Source organism: Myotis yumanensis, unplaced genomic scaffold (genome assembly GCF_028538775.1).
Source record: "Myotis yumanensis isolate MYYU_CA2020_CCGP unplaced genomic scaffold, mMyoYum1.0.hap1 SCAF_5, whole genome shotgun sequence".
Taxonomy (NCBI): Eukaryota; Metazoa; Chordata; class Mammalia; order Chiroptera; family Vespertilionidae; genus Myotis; species Myotis yumanensis.
In genome coordinates, this window is record NW_027223756.1 from 55,183,661 (window position 1) to 55,201,582 (window position 17,922).

Sequence of the window (17,922 nt, forward strand, 5' to 3'; positions counted from 1 at the left end):
GAATCTAATGAACAAAATAAATTGATGAACAAAATAGATCCAGAGACATAGAAGCATGGGACAGACTGAAGAATTTCAGAGGGAAGGTGAGGGTTGGGCAGCGGGTGGGGAGTGATTGACAGGGGAACTTATATGTATATACCTATAGCCCAGAGACACAGACAATAGAATGGTGAAGGCATAGCAGGGGTGTGTGTAGGGTGGAGAGGGTCAATGAGGTAAAAATCGAGGGGACATCTGTAATACTTTCAACAATAAAGATAAATTTTAAAAAAGAAAAAGAAAAGAAAGCCACGGATAACCAGAAACAGTGGGATCTTGGGCAAAGCCTGCCTGGCTGATTATTCTATCCTTAAATCACAGGGAGAAGGCATTTTAACAGTATTTAGTAGTTTTGATTGCATATAATACCTATTGCCTTAGCAATTTCATTTCTAGGCCTGTATCTTATGGAAATACGCATTCACAAAGATGAATCTCTCTGGACTGTTGCCCTTCTATCATAAGGAAATAATAGAAGCAAGCTAAATGTTCACAAGTAAAGTTTAAATACGTTACAGAATTCTCATATTATGAAATATATTTACCTGTTTAAAAAAAATGAGGTAGCTATATGTGAAATAGCATGGAATATAAGTTAAAAGGGTAAGTAGCTAAATAATACATATGATATGTCCCCAATTATATTTTTAAAAATTACATGTGTTCACAAGTGTAGGAAAAGAAAACAGGAAACTGTATATCAAACTATTCATTTCCTCAGCCCTGGAGGAAAGTAGGACTCATGGGTAGAATAGGTAGTGAAGGGACTTTCACATAATGATTAAATGTTTTACAAGAATATATTTATGTCCTATGAAAACAAAGTCTGCCAATTTCAATCCTGACCTGAAAAAAATCTTCCCCACCTAAATAAGGAAATTTTATAAAATTTAGATACTATTGGAATTGTTTAAACAGTCTCTCTCCACAGCACTTTATTAAATTCAGTATGTCGGTTCAGGCTCTGGATCTTTGTATCCCCTGAGCCAGCAGTGCTGCTGGATTAAAGGTCTCTCCTGATAAAAAAAAAAAAAAAAAAAAAATTCAGTATGTCATAAATAACTGGACCTACCCTCTATCACATCGGCGCGCGCGCGCGCACATACACACACACACACACACACACACCAAAAAGCTATATGAACAAAGTAAATTATTGTTTTCACTTTGTAAATGCATTCAAGTAAAATATCTTAAAAATCTGTATCTCCTTTGAGTTTACATGTCATTAATGTAACTACCTATTTTGTGGCAGCTATGGGCTAATTTTGCATTCTTATTGTGGTATGGGGGAAAAAAACACAAGAAACATACATGTTTGTAAACTTGCAGGGCTGTCCAGCAACCTGAATTCAGAATATTAGAATGCAATCATTCATATGCCTTTGGCTTATGTGACTATGCTGATTCTGACATCCAACAGGAAAAATCTGAAACAAATATCCAGAAAAATATTTTTGTCTTTAACTCACAAAAGGCCATACAATAGTAGGCACGCACACCTCAAATTTGACAGACGTTTTCACCCAAGTTCAAGAAAACTATCAACGAGGTGTCATTCAATCAACAGTTGATAAGGATGAGTTCATCATCAATGGAAAGCCTATTGACCTATCTATTGCAAACACTAGTCATTATTCAAATTGAATTACCCATATTTTCAAACTTACTGTGACAATACTAAATAGGATTTAACTAAGAAAAAAAAATCTTTCAGCTTTTCTCATAGAAAAATTGTGCTAAATACTGTCAAATATTGGTAAAGCTCTGTAACTTTGCTGCATTAGCAATTCTGTAGTAAACTTTTATTAAAAAACCCAGAAAATCCTAACATTTTTCTCATGTAGGCTCAACAGTTACTAGTTAAATAATCTTGATGAAGCTACTTAGTTTCTCTAAGCCTTGGCTTGTCATTTTGAAAGTAGGGATAACTATTGCACCTTCCTCACAAATTATAATAAAAATAAAATGAGATAATGTAGTTAAATAATTAGCAAAGTATAAACACAAAATTAAAATCGTCTATCTATCTATCAACATTACCATGCCTCAATTAATAATATTAACTAATTCAAACATAATGATGACAAATTATTAACTATAACATGCATCCTATTTGTTTTCTTTAGAGCTCTTTGCTAATTCCTACCTAAATTCTCCATGATGGTTGAGAACAAAACTCAACTTCAGCACCTTTTTGGAAACTTGAGAATACTATTCCAGTAAAATCCTATGCTCTTAACAATGAAGTCACAATGTCTTAGAATAAGGCAGAGATGCTATTTTTTATATATGTAAATAGGTTTTACGGTAACAAAGTTAATTACACTAAGATCCTACCCACTGAAAATTCTAAAATCATCACTTTACTCTAGAGATATAGTTTCAGTTCACATACCATTAGCATTTATTCTTGTTTTAACAGATACCCAAAAAATAAATGAGAATGTCATTTTCATGTAGACAGCTTTCATCTAAATCAACAACTAATCTACAGAGAAAAATAGCACTAGACTTTAGCAATTTAATACACATGCGTATAAGTATTAGTAAGAAAAATCAACAAAGCCATTTTTAACAAATCAACATTTCATTGTCCTACAATAGACAAGAGCCAAACGTTCCTGCTTGAATATTTAGAATAAGGTTACCATTTTAAAAACATGAAAACCCAAACTCAGAGTTAAAAAAAAAATTAAAGTTCATATAATTTGAGACCAACATACATTTTATTTGAAAAGATAATAAAAGAAAATATTTTCTTTTAAAAATATGATGGCTATAATAATTTTGTTCTTAAAAATTAATTTCTTCTAAAACAATGCATATATCAAGATGCCAAAATTTACAATATATAATCAACTTTCATTTATCAGAACATATTATAAACAGCAAATGTTACAATCAGAAGGTTTTGTAGAAAAAAATGCAAATTTATCTTCATCTCACATTAGCCTTAAAAAAGCCTATCTGTCTGAAAAAAATAAAATAAAGCACATTTTAAAGCTAGGTACAAACTGTTTGGAGCTGCTCAGCATTACTGGTTTCAGTTCAACACAATAGAAAGTGATAGTCTAACTGTATGTTGAAAATTAATTAATAAGTTCACAAATAATAAAACTTCAATACAATATTCCAAAATACTTTGACAAAGGAAATCTATAATAAATGACATATAACAAGTACTATTTCAATTTATATAAATGTCAAATCGTTATTAATATAAACACAAGGCTATTTAATTTTTTAAATATTCTTCATAGAATATCATTTTATTTTGAATTATTTTCATATATAACTTTGAAATTAAGACCAAATTAATAATATAAAATACTATAATTAAAAAAGAAAATATTCAGAATTAAATAGAAAATATATCTAACTTGCATATCATCTATAAAATATTTATATAATAATATATGAGATCTTTATTATTGCAAGAAATTATGGAAGGTCAGAATTGGTCTTGATACTATTTACCAATTCTGTCCTTTAATATGTTACAGTTCAAACATTCTCTTTCCATCTCCAAATCAAAACAAGATCATGTAACAGACTTAAAAATATTAAATAGCATTGTCTGGAATGTCTTTTTGCTCTAATATTGGGGGGGGGGGGGTCTTCCAAAGAAGTCAGCCTTTCAAGGCCCTTATCAATTGAAACACAGCAGTAAGAATTTTATTACACTATGCTAAATTTTATTATTTCATTGATAAAAATTTTAAAAGAATTAAGATCTATTTGCATTCTTCATCATTTAAGGTTTTTTTCCCTTTCATCAATTCCAATCTCCCATAAATCAAAAGTATTCTTTTAATCCCAACAGTAGACAAAATAATGTATTTTATACTTAAATATGCTCAAGGAAAAAAAATTAACATTCTTTATCATTTCCCAACAGAGACAGTTAATACTCTAAGGCCACATTAATAGAATCTTTCTGCCATTGTAGAAAGTTTGATAGCATTCCTATTTCAATGTCTGAATTTTTCTCCCTTTTTTGACAAAGACAAATGATTGCCATCAATCAAGATCCAATCGGGTATACAGAGAGTCATGCGAATGCATCACTCTTTACTGGTTTTCCTCTTATTTGAACAGGCTTTGCTCCATATTATTTTATAGAATGATCAAAAAAAAAAAAAAAACCAGCCATAGACAGATCATTCACACCCACTATAAAATTAACTTTCATGAATAATGAGAGTTTTAAACCTCAGATAATATATATGTTATACCAAGAATATTACTGAGTTCATTTCTGGATAGAGATTATGTAAATGATACTACATGACCTTTATCATTACAACAGGACATGCAAAACACATATTATTTCATATGTCATTTTAAAGCAACTCAATAAAAACAGTCATTTATAATGTTCAGTGTGAAATGCTAAAGTTTTGAAAGAAAGGCATGAAGTACCTGTGATCATTATGAGTCCTCCTTCCCCTAACCTGTTACTTCTATTTAACATTATAGAGCAACAAAACCTACTCTTCCAAAAATATGTACTTGGTTTATCTATTTCTTTCTTGAGTTACTATTAAAGTCATTTTGTAAACCCAAATCATGTTGAATAATTAACACTAAATTTTAATGGATAACAAATATTAATACAAGTGTATATTTAAGTCCTTCCATTCAAAATCTTAAGAGTTCAAGAAAATGTCCACGTAATGAGGAAAGGAGTGGGAAAAATTTTCAATACTGTTCTTTTAGAAATATATTTTGTCAATTTTAAAATAGAGAATATGAAAATAGCCACCAATTACAAAAGAGCTCTTTTTCAAAAAGGCATATAATGAAACACAAATTGTAAGATCAGCGCTTTTTGTTATATCCCCTACTCTCTCATATTGACCATCATCCATGCATTCACCCATTCAGTCTGGCTTTGTATCATCCTTGATCCCTCCCTCCCCTTAACCTTCAAACAAATCAAGCCCCAAACATTTTTCTTCCTAAAAAATCTTAAATCTATGTCTACTACCACAGCTCTATCATAACTCTTGCCTATTATGATACCTTTCTGTGGTTTGATTATTGGTGATATTTTTCTTCTTCAAATCCATAATCAAAAAGAGCTGTGAGAATAATCTATTAAATATAAAATCTGGTCACATCAACAGCTTACCCCAAACACTTCCATAGCACCCCATCCCTCTGAGCAGTGATCTACTTTGCCAAACTTAGAGTGAGAATATGAGAGAACAGTGTTGTATAAAAATCAAAGCAGTATGTCATGTGTACCCAAGGGATACATAAGATAATTCATTTGTATCCCAGAAGTTAAAAGTATAACTTCTATTTTTATTTACTTGCAGTAAAAAAGACAAGAAATTAAGCTTTAATAATATTCAATATATAGTTTAATTCTGGCATCTTTATTCAATCTGAGAATCAGTAATCATATTTTATGTGTTGTGCAATTTTAGCTTATTGAGACATACTGTAGACTATGCCTAGCTAAACAGGTTTACAGATTTCATTCTCTTAAGTATAATATTTGCCATACTTTATAATAACATTCAAACATTATGGTTGAATGGAATAATGGCACTTATTTTCCTTATAAAAAGATAATCATTCCAAATTTGCTAAACTTTTCTGTGGCAGTAATGTGTTACATAACAGCTATTTGAAAATAAACACATTTAATATATCCCTTTGGCACAAAGGTGGCATTTAAACAATGAAAATGTAACTACTTTTGAAATATGCTATAGAAACAAGTGTTTAGAAATATTTGCTTCATTATGCGATTTTTGTTGCTAAAAACTATCTGTATCAGCTATGAAAACTCAAATTTGCACCCTCAAAATAACTTATAAACTGAGCTTTCTAACTTACAGTTTCAATGGGTTTTGTATCCATTTGATAAAAATATTAAAACTAATAATCTTTGAATAGAATCGAGAGTTTTTGTACTGTTAAATAATATAATTGTCTTTAAAATATTTTCTTTAGCTTTATTTTATCTTTGATTTCTCACAGAAATAGTGACAATCTTTCACAATTGTATTGGAGAATTCAGTGTTTAAACTATTCTTGCTCTTGGGTTTAAAAAAAAGCAAACAAAGGCAGATGCTAATACTATTTACTTCATAAAGTAATTAATAAGGCTCATGAACTTGACAAAGGGATCTCTAGTAATGCCTAACATTACTATTAGTAGCAAACAAAAAGGGATTTGTTTCTTGGAATAAGAGAGTATAATCTTAGGGGCGATTTTTAAGAAAATTGAAGTTGTGAGCATCCAATTTGAGAAAAAGGTTGGTTTTTAAAAGAAAAAATGGATTCCTCCTTTTGCAGCAAAGCACCAAGACCCTCTGAATGAGTGGTATCTATGCAGAGGTTTTAAGATGAGAAAATATTGTGTTTAATTTCCATAGATATTACCCTCCAAAAGACACTCACAATCAACTCTTCCACCAAGAATGTATGAGAGTGTCTATTTCCTAACAGTAATCAACACTGGGCATTACTGACTTTACTAATTTTTGCCAAACTTACAGATGAGGATATGATAGAGAGGATAGTATTGAATAGAATCTCAGCTTTTAAGCTTAGATTTTGATAATTCCATGAGAAAACCAGGAAATATAGGAAGGCTTATAAGAGAAGATGAATTTAGCGCTTATACATGCTGAGTTTGAGAGGCCAGAAGTACATCTACCTGAAAACATCCAGAAGGTTCTTGAAAATAGATATGTGGAGCTTAGATGAGAGGTAAGAACCAGAGAGGTTCATCTCAGGTACCTGCACAAAAGTGGTAAAGTGCTAGAAGAGATTAAGAGCACAAAAGAAAACTACTTTTTTTTTTTTTTTTCAGAGAGGAGGGGAGAGGGAGAGAGAGATAGAAACATCAAAGATGAGAGAGAATCATAGATTCCCTGCCTCCTGCACACCCACTACTGGGGATCGAGCCCACAATCCCAGGATGTGCCCTTGACCGGAACTGAACCCGGAACCCTTTGGTCCGTAGGCCAATGCTCTATCCACTGAGCCAAACCAGTTAGGACAAGAAAACTACTTTTTAAAAAATAGAGAAAAACATCAGCAACAGAATTTTCCTGGAATGACTCTAAGACATTGAATTGGGAAAAGGCAAGATCCAGAGACATCAAAGTAGTCTGGCAAAGAGCCTGGCTTGGAGTAGGTGTTCAATGAACTAAGGAAGAGAATGAGACAGAGCCATCAGAATAGAAGAGCATCAGAAACAGACAAGTCGAGTCATGTCAGATAAAGACTGAGAACACCATTAGTCCTGGGGCTCCCCTGCAGTATTCTTCAGCCACAGTGCTCCACCAAAAGCCCTCTGTTAATTTCCTCTTCCAAACTAGGAAGATCATCCTGACTCCCATGAATGTATCTCTTTAATCCAGACCCTGCTGACAAGGCTGCACTTTCCAACTGCCTAATGACATTTGCATTTTGATTACTCACAGACACCTTAACATCAATATGCCCCCAAATAAAAACAGTATCTTCCATTTTTAACTTATTTTCTCTATATTATTATCATTATTCACTGTGCCTCTCTCACCCTCTGCCTCACTCACACAGAATGTCCCTCCTTTTCTTCCAACCAGGGTTTCTCTCTCACCTCCAGTTTCTAAGTCCTGTTGATATACTATATGAACTTGTAGATCTCATCTCCAGACGGCCATATCTTATTTTATTTTTGTTTTGGAAACATCTCAAATTTACAGAAAAGTTACAAGTATATTAAAAAAGTTGCCAACATGATGCCAAATCAGTCCCCAATACGTTAGTGTGTAGTTCCTGTAAAGAAGGACTTTGTCGTATATCTATATCTAGACTAATAAAAGGGTAATATGCTAATTAGACCGGGAGACTGGCCAGGGAGGGCAGTTGGGGGCCATCAGGCCAGCTGAGGAGGGCAGTTAGGGGCCATGAACCCGGCAAGGGAGGGCATTTGGGGGCCATGAGGCTGGTAGGGGAGGACATTTGGGGGCCATGAGGCTGGTAGGGGAGGGCTTTTGGAGGTAATCAGGCTGACCAGAGAAGGCAGTTGGGGGCCATGAGGCCGGCAGGGGAGGGAAGTTGGGGCCCATGAGGCCAGCAGGGGAGGACAATGGGGGGCCATGAGGCCGGCAGGGGAGGGCAATTGGGGGTGATCAGGCTGGTGGGAAGGGGCAGTTGGGGGCAAGAAGGCTGGAAGGGGGGCAAGTTGGGGGCGAGCAGGCTGGCAGGCAGAGTGGTTAGGGGCGATTGGGCAGGCAGGCGAGAGGTTAGGAGCCAGCAGTCCCAGATTGCGAGAGGGTACAGGCCGGGCTGAGGGATATCCATCCCCCCGTGCACCAATTTTGTGCACTGGGCCATAGTATATATATAAAAGCCTAAGCAACCAAACAACCGAACGGCCAGTTGCTATGACACACACTGGCCACCAGGGGGGCAGATGCTAAACACAGGAGCTGCCCCCTGGTGGTCAGTGCGCTCCCACAGGGGGAGCACCGCTCAGCTGACCGACCCATCCTGGCGGCCCACCAGTCAGGCAGTAGCAACTCACTCCCTCAGTAGGAGTGCAAGTCTAATCTACGGAGAATGGGCCAGGCACCGATGGACTGGTGCCACTGGCACAATTGCGACAGCACCGCCAGCCTTCTGGAAGTTGGCCTTGGGCACTGCAGTTGCTTTCCCTCCCTAGACGCTCCACAAGGAAGAAAAGATATAAAAGCGCGGCTGCCAGGAGACTTCTGACAACTGGCGCGAATGTCAGCAGGACGGATCCAGATCTCGGGCTGGCAAAAGAGTCCCACCACCCACCCAGAAGGCCAATCACGTCCCAACCCCTTCTACCCCCCTTGGGACGAGCGCCAGACGCAGGGCTCACGGCTGGCGAGTGCAGCTACGGCAGCACGGGCCTCTCCCAATCAGGACTGACTGGGTGAGAGCCCATGGCAGGCACAGCAAGGCCAGGATGAGCAGAAACGGCAAGCGGAGTTAGATTGCCAGTTTCAGCCCAATCCCCACAGGCCATGCGGAGGGACCCCACCCGTGCACGAATTCATGCACCAAGCCTCTAGTAATAATATATCTGTCAAAGACATGAAAGTAAAACTGATACAAGACAACCTATAATTCTCAACCACCATGCAAGTTTTATTAATTGCCCTGATAATCTCCAGCTCAGAATCATGCCATGTAATTACGTATCTCTTTATTCCCCTTCAATCTGAAAGAAAGCCCCTAGTCTTTTCTGAAATAGCAAATCCTTAACATTTTATAATATTACAGGTTAGTTTTGCAGAATGTCCCTCAATTTGGGTTTCTCTAATGTTTCTACAGGATTAGACTCAGGTTAGGCCTATTTGGCAGGGATGTCATCAAATGATGTGGATTTTTGGTTTCTTGATTTATTCAGTGGGTTGTAATCTATTACTATCATTATTTATTTTGGTGTTAAAATCTCCACTGATATAAACAGTAAGAGTGTTTCAAACGAACTCTTTTTCCTTCAGACATGTCTCCAGCATTCTTTGAGCACTTCTTTTTACTTTCTATCATAACAAGGTATTGCAGGCTCATTTTCTAGTTTTCTTCCTATAGTCCTGGAAGTAACCATTTCTCCACAAAGCCCTGGTTTCAGTGGGGAATCTTGTTTCAAAATCAAGATCAGGGCTCAAGTGGCAGGTATTTTACTGCTATTGGGATGACACTTCTCCCTGGCACTCTCGGTGGAGAGACCTAGGAAATTATCTAAGTATAAACACACTCACATTTCTATACCTATCAGTATTTATTTCAGTGTATATACATATATAGATATACTAGAGGCCCAATGCACGAAATTCATGCAAGAGTAGGCCTTCCTTCCTTTGGCACCCGGGACCCGGGGTTTCCCTCCAGCCACTGGCACACAGGACCTGGGCTTCCCTCACAGAGGGAGGCTTCACCCACCCACCGCAGCCTGCTGATCGGTGGAGTGGGCCTCTCTCTTTGGGGCGATCATGGAGCCTCCAGTTGACCACCCCACTGGCCGGTGGCCTGGGCCTCCCTCTGTGGGGCAGTCATGGGGCAATGGCCGGGCACCTGACCAATCGCATCGCACCCGCCTTGGCTGGCCTGGCACCAAAGAGTGTCATAGCGCTGTCCCAGATGTTCGTCTGGATGGTCATCCGGATGGTCGTCTGGATGGTCATTCCGCTGTTCAGCCTTTTTGCATATTACCCTTTTATTACATAGGATAGATATATAGATGATAGATAGATAAATGATAGAGAGACAGATAGATAGATAGATAGATAGATAGATAGATAGATAACACCAAAACCAAGAATGAGCCATGGGTTCATTTCTGACTTTCCTATTTGCAATTCCCTTATTTAGCAAAGAGAAACCTGACTACTATTCTTAACATATTTATTTATTTGATCACTGAGAACATAACCAAACTCTCTCACCACCACAGCCTCTCACACATAGGCATGACCTATTCAACTCACAAGGGCTCATCATTCAGTGCTAAGCCAGTGCTGCACTCTGCATGGATGCTTTCCACACATCACTCAGGCTCCAACATCATGCACTGGTATGCCCACTATATGGACAACTCCTTACCCGACTCTTGCTTCAACATCCTGTGTTGGATCACTGACACAGACATCCTCCTCGTTCTGTTCAGACTTCGATATCCTACACCCCACTTCCATGTGACCATACTGCAGTGTGGACATTCTCCTTTCCCTGATTAGGCTCTAACCCTAGGTTGAGCCATCCCCTCTAAAAAGATAGCCTCCTTATCCTGCCTGGTGCTGCCTCCCTGCTGGCCCTTACCATTGTGGATATCTACCTTACTCAGCCCACCTAATGTCTTTTGGACTAAACTGCTAAGAAATGGAATAGAAAGGAAAAGGACATTATACTTTAAGTTTATCTTATTCATTTAATACTTCTTCAGTTCCTGCTATGTGCCAGTCACTATCCATATTAAACAAAGGTAGACTTTTTCTCAGTCCACATAATTCAAAGGGACAGGCTGCTATTAATGCTACCAGTTATAAAACTGCTTTTGTGGCAATGCTTATAAAGAAGGGAAGAACTGTAGTATAATGCTTTTAATTAGGTATGGTTAACCTAGATAAGGAGCTCAGGGAAGATTTCTTGGGAGTAACAACTGAATTGAAATTGGAAGAATGAGTAGGACTAGATGAAAATGGGAAGGAAGTCTTATCCAGGTAGGAGGAACAGCGTGTGCAAAAGTCTTAAAAGGAAGCATAATGAGTACATGTAAAGAAAGGCATGTAGCTGGACAGAGGATAACAAGGGAGACCGTGGTTTGTGGAGATGCTGATAATAACCACATCATGAAGAAATAAGTCTTATGGCCACATGGGGAGTTTCACCTTTATCTAAAGAGGAATGGAGAACCATAAGGTTTTATGAAGGAAGGAATGAGAAAAATGATCAGTTTTATGCTTTAAAAACCCTCTGAATTCAGTGTGTAGAACACATTATGTAGGATAGCATAAGTGGATGAATTAAGGTAACAGTCACAGAAACAAGCAACACTAGAATTGAAGAAGACTAGTTGGGGATGAAGGTTAATAATTTGGTTCTGACTATGTTGAATTTAAGATAGATTTATTAAAAAATATTTATTGAGCATTTAAAATGTGTCAGTCATTATTTAAATATCTGGAGCTTAGGCAGTGATCTTCTGAATGAAAATCATTACCTTCGTTGAGTTTACATTATTGTGATAGTAAACAAAAGTACTTACTATATGCCAGAGACTGTACCAAACACTTTATAAATATTATATTGTGTAATCTTCACAATAATCTTATGAGTTAGGTACTGTTATTATTATTTTCATTTCACAGATGAGGTAACTGAAGTACAAAGATTTTAACTGTCTTGTCCAAGAGCTCACATCTAGTAACCGGCAAACCTAGAATTTGAAGATATCTCACTTTAGGTTCTGTGTTCTTAATTGCTAAACTATAGCAAGTAAGCATTTAGATATACTAATTAGAGTTCAAAAGAGATCTTGATTGGGTAGGTACATTTCTGAGTTCACTCATATGGGCAGTTAGAACTATAAGCATGAATGAGATCACAGAATGAGAGAATAATGGGTAAGAAAAAGAATGGCCTAAGATCAAATGCTAACAGTTAGTGACTAAGACGATTAGCTACAAAGAACATAGACCCAATCATTTAGAAGGATAAAAATATGCAATTATAAAACAGTTGTGTAACTGCTATGATCTAAATTACCTATAGGAGCTAAGATCTAAACTGAGAGTTTGTTGGTGGATGATGCATGTTAGCTGACAGGCAGGATGTTCCTGAATCATAGGAGACAAAGAACAAGGAACTTTTTGTCTGTTTGTTTAATTTATTTCTACACGTACTGTTCGGAGATTTGGGATATATCCATGTACTTGTAAAATCACCACTGTAATCCAGTTTTGAAATGCTTCCATCACCCAAAAAGTTCCTTCGTGTCCAGTCTCTGCTCCTAGCCCCAATCCAGATACATAATGATCTGCTTTTTACTTCTTTTAATTTTCTAGAAATTTCATATACATGCAATCATACAATTCAGATGCTCCTCAACTTACAATGGGGTTACATCCTGATAAACCTATTGTAAGTTGAAAATATCATTTAATATTATTTATACAGGAAATGTCTATGTATTGTTTGAAAATAAAATTCATAAATAAGGGAGAAATACAAAGTATTTGCTATATAAAAGGTGTTAAGTTTGAAAGGATAGAAAACCACTACATTATGCTACCTCCTAAATCTGTCCCTTTCTCACCATAGCCACTGGCATTGCCATAATTTATACCCCTGCTACCAGTCCTCTGAATTCTTTTGAAACCCTCCTAAGTAGTATCCATCATTTGTACCTTCCCTCTGAAATAATTTTCATATTGGCAAAAATGTTACTGCTTTTCCTTTAAAAATACTATTATCCACAATGCAAACTATTTCTCTAGATTCCTATTCTCCTTCACAAAATGTCCGAATTCTCCACAGTACTATTTAGAACCTCTTATGATCTGATTTAATCTGTTTCTAGATTTATCTACAACTACTCCGTACCACATGTACTTAGTTGAAATCATGCTTTCTTTCTGACTTCCTCAAGATTTAAATATCCTTTCACGGCAGTTCTTTGCATAACCTATTCCCTGTCTGACATAACTTCCCATCACCATTCCTATCCCATTTTTGGTCTGTTGGGACTTCATGTACTATGTGAAATGTAACACTCCTATAATACCTCCCCAGGTCCACATTCTGCTTCACAGAAGCCTGAAAGCACACCTTCAAGTCCTTTGGCATAGATGTTCCATTGCAATATAATTAATTATAGATATGACTTTCCCATTAAACCACAATATTCTCAAATGCAATAATACATTTCTATGCCCCAAATGAGTAATTTTTTAAAATATATTTTATTGATTTTTTACAGAGAGGAAGGGAGAGGGATAGAAACATCAATGAGAGAGAAACATCGATCAGCTGCCTCTTGTACACCTCCTACTGGGGATGTGCCCACAACCAAGGTACATGCCCTTGACCGGAATCGAACCTGGGACCTTTCAGTCCCCAGGCGGACACGCTATCCATTGAGCTAAACCGGTTAGGGCTGAGTAATTTTTTTTTTTTAATCGCTGGTCCTTAATCAATACTTGTACTTCTTGAGTTAGTGGATATTTAATAATTTTTGAGTTTTCTCAAATTCTTTCTTTACTGAAATTCTAGAAATAGGCCACAACTATCTAAATATTCACAAAACAAAATTCAACTTATTCCACAGAAATTATTACTTTCTTCAATATGTTATCACAGAATAATACGGCTAGACTTGATATCCATTTACTTTTTAAACAGAAACAACACGTTTTTCACACAACAGGAAAATAAATTTGCAAATAAACCTTTGTTTGCCTACTTCTTTTCCTTTGCAGCAAAACATATGTATATACATATATGTGTGTGTGTGTGTGTGTGTACACACACACACACACACACACACACACACTCTAGAGGCCTGGTGCACAAAATTTGTGCACAGGTAGGGTCCCTAGGCCTGGCCGGCAATCAGGGCTAATCTGTGGGGCAACTGGCAGGGCGATTGGGGGGCCCCTGCTGGCACCTGCCATGGCTGGCCTGAGGCCTGCGGGCTGGGAGCAGCTCCTGTGTTGAGTGTCTGCCCCCTGGTGGTTAGTGCGCAACATAGCAATCAGTCGTTCTGCCGTTCGGTCTATTTGCATATTAGCCTTTTATCATATAGGAGATATATATGTATATATACATATATATTTTAAATCTAGCTCCTCAATGCTCAAGTTCAAATGGAACTATCTAAACATCACGTCCTATCAGTACCATTATCCAGGGTGGGGTAAAAGTAGGTTTACAGTTGTGAGTACATGAAACAGAGTTCATTCTTGTATTAGTTTTTATTAATTATTGTATTATTTTCCATATGAACAGTAAACCTACTTGTTCCACATGAACAATTGTAAACCTACTTTTGCCTTATCCTGTATGTTCTTCTTTATATGCATAATGAAAAAAAGCAAGTTTAAAAGTACAAGAATAAGTCACCGTCATTATGCTCTAATGTGGCAAATATTAAGAGTCAATTTAAGTAAATTCAAAAGGGTTATGAGGTCAAAAATGCAAGACTGCATAATTTATCAGATCAAGCAAATCATTCTGAAGGTACAGAGTTAAGTGAGGCATTAGGGTATTAGTGCCTTTTAGGAATAAAGGTTAATAATCAATGTTTATCTACTTGTACACTAGATGGTATTTGCTATGTAAACATGATTCATTTTTTTAAAATTTCCTGACACTGTCATATTTTAATGCAAACATTTATAACTCTAAGTTAAAAAAAAACTAAAATTGCCTCAGACATTTTTATTAATAAAATAAATATGCTGTAAAAATAAAATCTCACTTTGACACTAAAAGCACCAAGGAACAATTTCAAAGCACAAGGAACATATTTATATGTAAATTCTGCATGCAATTCAACGTTAGTTTTATTATTTGGTTTTGTTTGTTATTTCTGCATAGCATTTTTCATGAAGAAAAAGCTAGAGAATTGAAGGTTGGAGAAAGCAATGTAGTTATAAAATATGGGACCATCAAATAAAGAAACAAAAAGATAAGTTTATAAAAGTGGTTGTTTTTCTCTTATGAAAAGGATGAAATTCAGGTCACCCTACCCAAAAATATAGCAGCCTGGCATACTGAATATTTTAAGCTGAAGGTGTTTCAGAAAATGGCAGAAGCAGGAGGTCATTCTAATCATCCTCCCCTCCACTCCTTTCCTCCCTAAAATAGGCATAAAACCCCCATGCAAGAGGCATCCACTCTATTCCCAGAGGAAAGGAGCACCCTTATCTCCAAAGACAAAGGGACCCCAAAAGAATCCTAACAAACAGGTCTTGCTAAGTTTCCCCCAGTTTATTACAATTGCCTCATACTCCTTTAACCTATCATATTTTGACACAACTGGTCACTCTTCATCAAACCTAGCATAAAAGTACAGGTCTGTTTCTTCAAGTCTACATTTCCTTATGGAGGCTCCCAGAAAATTTATATTAAGTAAATCTGTATGCTTTTCTCCTGTAAATGTCTTTATCAGGTTGCTTTATCAGGTTGCTTTATCAGGTTCCTGGCCTGGGAAGCTAAGAGAGAATAAAGGAAAACTTTCTCCATAAAGTAACATTATGTTTTGAATTTTATATATTTCATTTTCAAAGTTATATGGTAACATGTGAAATCGATGCAGCAGACAAATAACTTGGGGAATATACAGAAATATATTAATGGTAAATAAATGCTGTTTTTTCAAAATAAATCCCAAGTTAAAGATTATAACTAAATGAAGGACTACTTAAAACATGGCAGAATACACAAGGCAAAATTACAACAAAGATCAATTCTCTGTTATTGTTTTCCCATTTTACTTTACATAAAATATACAGAAAAATATTTCCATCAAATTCAATGGACACAAAATATCAAAATATCATCAAAATTAATCTTTTGTGGTCAAATCACTTCAAATAAATGGTCACATGGACAAAGAACCACCTACAGAACAAACTACAGCTTTCAATCTCTTTGTTTGAAACCTGAACTTCAGCAAATTGGCTGCTGAATTAAAAACAGGTATCAGTGACATTTTTGCTAAAAATGATCTTGCTGTTGTGGATGTCAGAATTGGTCTAGAAAGCTTGGCTATGTGGATTTTAAATCTGCTAAAGACCTGAAAAAAACCTTGGGCAATGAAATTAAACTAGAAAAAAAAGGGGGGGGGGGAGAAATAACAGTAAAAACAAAAGAAAAAACAACAACAAAAAACGATCCAGATGCAAGAACATTTTTGGATAAAACTTAAAGTTACTCAGGATGAATTAAAGAAGTGTTTGAAGATGCTACGGAGATCGGATTAATAGCAGGGATGGAAAAGTAAAGGGATGGCTTATGTTGAAATTAAGATGGAGCTGGTATAGAGAGAAACTTGGAAGAAAAGCAGGGGACAGGGACAGACGTGCGGTCCATTATACCTGAGAGAAAAGTCAAAGTCAAGACCATAGAAGTGGAAAGACAGCACTTGGAGTGGTAAATAAAATCTTTGGTTTTAAGCAGCATGTCCTACAGAGCAGTCAAAAATCTCTTCAGGAAGTGGGTGAGAAGGTACTTTTATCCAAGTGCCCCAGAACCAAAATGGCAAATCGAAAGGGTATGTATGCATTTATAGAATTGCTTCACTTGAATATGCTAAAGATAAATTGAGAGCAGAGCGATCAGATTGGAATTGCAAGGACCCAGGGAATCACCGAATGCAAGAAGACAGCCATCCAAAACTCTATTTGTCACAGGTCTGTCTGGAGAGATTACAGAAACGACACCAAAGGGGTTATCAGAGGGCTCTGTTCAGGCAAGGATAGTCACCGACAGGGAGACTGCATCTTCCAAAAGGCTTGTTTTGAAAACTTGAACAGTGAGCAAGATGCCCAAGCCACCAAGCAGGCCATGGAAGATGGTGAAATTGAAGGAAACCAAGTTACTTTGGACTTGTCCAACCTAAGGTGAAGGTGGCTTCAGGGATCGCAGCAGAGACAGAGGTGGCTTTGGAGGCTGAGGTAGATTTGGTGGCAGAGACCAGAGAGGTTTTTGAGGTCGAGGAGGCTTCTGAGGAGGAAGAGGAGCAGGAGGAAGAGGAGGAGGGAGAGACCATAAGCCACAAAAAAAAAAAGATGAAGTTTAAATAGTTTCTTTTATTTGTTGTCTTTCCCTCTTCCATTTGAAAGAAACGATTCTGGGGTTTTCAACTGATCAATGACAGAGCCTTCTAAGGACATTCCATGACACTACACAGTCCTGTGGTCTACTTGAAAATCCATATAAATAACTTTCAAGGAGATACCCTGTTGGTTTTGACTGGCTGTTCATATAAACTTTTTAAAGTGATGAATGATAGAACTAAACCTTATCTGAAAGTTTTGAATTTATATTGTTTCTTCCTATGTACAAAATCATTTTTCTCCTACAAATAGTGTGTGTGTGTGTGTGTGTTTATTGGGGGTGTGGAGGGATTTTTGCTTCAGTAGCTTTGGGACAAATTAAGTCCTAAACTCTGGTTTAAAAAAAAAAAAAAAGATCGTTCAGCTGTGATATGGTATATTATAGGTATAAAAGTAGCATTGGTGAGACCAGTTAGCAGACTAAGACAGGGGTCAGCAAACTTTTTACACAGCCTGTGAGCTAATAATTGTTTTAAATATTTTAAATCATTGAAAAGATTATGGTGATGATTTCACGACATGAAATTCAAATCCAAGTTCCCATGAACAAAGT

General features: G+C 36.7%; 1 protein-coding gene and 1 pseudogene across 4 annotated transcripts in view; one reads left to right on the forward strand and one right to left on the reverse strand.

The window, feature by feature from the left end:
* LRBA (LPS responsive beige-like anchor protein) overlaps positions 1-17,922 on the reverse strand; it is a 554,804-nt gene that overhangs the window by 252,516 nt on the left and 284,366 nt on the right. The window lies entirely within an intron of this gene.
* Positions 16,137-17,260, forward strand: LOC139010053 (nucleolin pseudogene; annotated as a pseudogene).